This window comes from Gymnogyps californianus, unplaced genomic scaffold (assembly GCF_018139145.2).
Source record: "Gymnogyps californianus isolate 813 unplaced genomic scaffold, ASM1813914v2 HiC_scaffold_101, whole genome shotgun sequence".
NCBI classification, from domain to species: domain Eukaryota; kingdom Metazoa; phylum Chordata; class Aves; order Accipitriformes; family Cathartidae; genus Gymnogyps; species Gymnogyps californianus.
In genome coordinates this window covers 103,744-106,334 of record NW_026113982.1, presented here as the reverse complement: position 1 = coordinate 106,334, position 2,591 = coordinate 103,744, and positions in this window count along the sequence as shown.

The following is a 2,591-nucleotide window of genomic DNA, read 5'->3' as shown; positions in this document are numbered from 1 at the left end:
ATGAGTAACCAAAGTAAAAGTATTGCTATAATCACAGCACCAAGTTACACTTCTAAATGAATCAGCTATCCTCTTCAGATTCCCTGTACATAAAAAGGATACATTTACCAACACTGCAATTGCCCATGGATTTTTTGGTTTGTTTGTTTGTATGAAGAAAAAGTATGGCAGAGGACAAAGAATTCATCACAGTTTTTTATAAGAATTGTGCTTCACCATCAAAGAACCAAGGCAATATAATTTCTTCATATGGTTGCAATTCAGTTATCTTCATGCTGACTTTCAAAACACAATTCTTTTAATAAACAGTAACAAGTTCTCCATTTTAAATGTTTAAACTGAGAGAAAAATAATTAAGTCCAGCTTCTAAAAGAAAAATTCAATAAATAGCTATTTTACATGGATAAAGTCATAGTGGTACAAATTTATGAATGTCACATCAAGCATGCACAAAAATGTTACTATACACAGAAGTAGTCAGAAAATATTGAAATAGATATCTAAAAAGATATGAAGAATGTACATATTTACAAAATCTTGCAAATTATTGCCTCATTTTAACAAGGAATTAAAAGTAAACGATACCAGCTAGCTAGCCAACAGGCTAAATAAGATCAGCATTTAAAAAATCTATTAGACTAGCTAGAATTCATTTTTTCTCTCATCATTTTTTGAATTTTGGTCAAAAGTCTTTATTAAATAACTAAAGTGTCCATTCAACTTGCTGACAACCCAAACCTTAGACAAGTCTCTGTCTACATTAAGAGCCCAGCAATGCATAGATAAATTGAATATATTACTGCATCAGCTAATGAGAATGGGCATGTTCATTTAAGTGCAACTGGTATAAGTATTCAGTCATCTTTGTATAATGATTTTTATACAGACCAGCCACTCACTCTAAAGCCATAAACTTGAATGTATAACAAAGAAGGATTATGGCCAGTATTTTACAAAATTACATAAAATGTGTTGATTCATAAACAAAAGAAACAAGGTACACAGTTCAGCACAAAACACAGCAACAAGAAGCTGACAACTTGACCAAAAATGTCAGAGTACAACACAGGGCCAAGGCTACCCATTATTTACTGTGTACTTACTAGAATTACATATTTCAGATGTAGAAGAGCTGATTACAAAATTATCTTTACTTTTGTCCACTGTGCTAAACTAATTTGTTTTAATATGGTAAATGTGCTATTGCATAAATGCTTCAAAGCAATCTTCATTACAATGCTGTAAAGAAAACTCCATACGCTGCATCCAAAACTCAGGATGTCAATGCAGCTCACAGTATGCATAATAAATACCCTCTTCCCTTTCAAATATTAAAGTCACTACTTTCTAATTACTCAGCATAACCTTGAAGCAACTATTACAAATATCAACAACGCAAGCTTAATCACTTCAATAATGAAAACAAGTTAGTGGCAATTAAATTTGTAATACGAACAGTGCAAAGAAAAAATATGGAAGGAAAGGGGTAATCCTACCGAAGTAATGTTCTCCCACAAGAATTAGAACAAACATTTGCAAGACAAACTTTGTGGATGGCTAAATTGCACTCAATGTTCAAAATAAAAATTTACTGAAGTTAAATAGTTGCTTTTATGGGAAACATTTTTATTCGTCCTTTCCTATTTGACCAAGGTAGTGGTGCCATTTTTGAGCCAATGACTTGCCAAAACAAATACATGCAATCCACACTGAAGAAAAACTTTCAAATACATACTTCAAGGTTCTACTACTTCTATATAAACTAGATAGTCCCTCAAAACTGTAACACTTTGAACTGCAGTGCTCCAAACAATTTAAGATGTCTTCCAAAATGTAGACTGTTTGTTTAGTGGTAAATCCTAAGCTGTGCAGACTGTAGCTTTATACAACATCAGCTGCCTTAGGAAAGTTAAGTTACACAGGTGCATTAATCTTCAAAGTTGTGGACAAAACCCATCTGAATACAATAGCCTAAAATGCATCTGTTTAAGCCAGTAAGTTTAAAGTACACAGATACCTCTGGCAGCATAATTACTTCTGTGTAAGGTAGCCATGGCCTATAATTTTGCAACAGCATCCAAGTGTAGGTCTTCATACTTTACTCATGTTAAGTCCCTTGTGCTAGCTTCCACCAAGATGAATTTGCTGTTTTTTAAACTGAAGTGCTCTAGTTTAGTATCACATGAGAGAAGGTTTCATTTAAAAAACATCCTTGTATGTTTGTGCAGTTTAAGAAACCCATCCCTGCCTTTATAAGAAAAAAAAAAAATGCTACATTAAGCAGGGATCAGAATCGGTACCTGTAAACATTGTTATTACACTGCATCCGTTACGGCAAAAGTAACTTAGACTAAAAAGCCACTCCAATCAGTTCAGAACTTCTGTGCTGGTTTTGAAATGGTGGCCTCTGTCTACAGGCTTTAAAAAAAAATTGAAGGAGAGCTTAAAGCTGCACCACAGAGTTCTCTTAGTCCCAAACTCTGCTGAACATTTCCACATTTATGGACTGAAAAAAGAAGTTACTCTTGATAAATCAAGATATAGTTCTATACATAAAAAGACATCACTGATGTCAAAGTTCAAACTTCCAG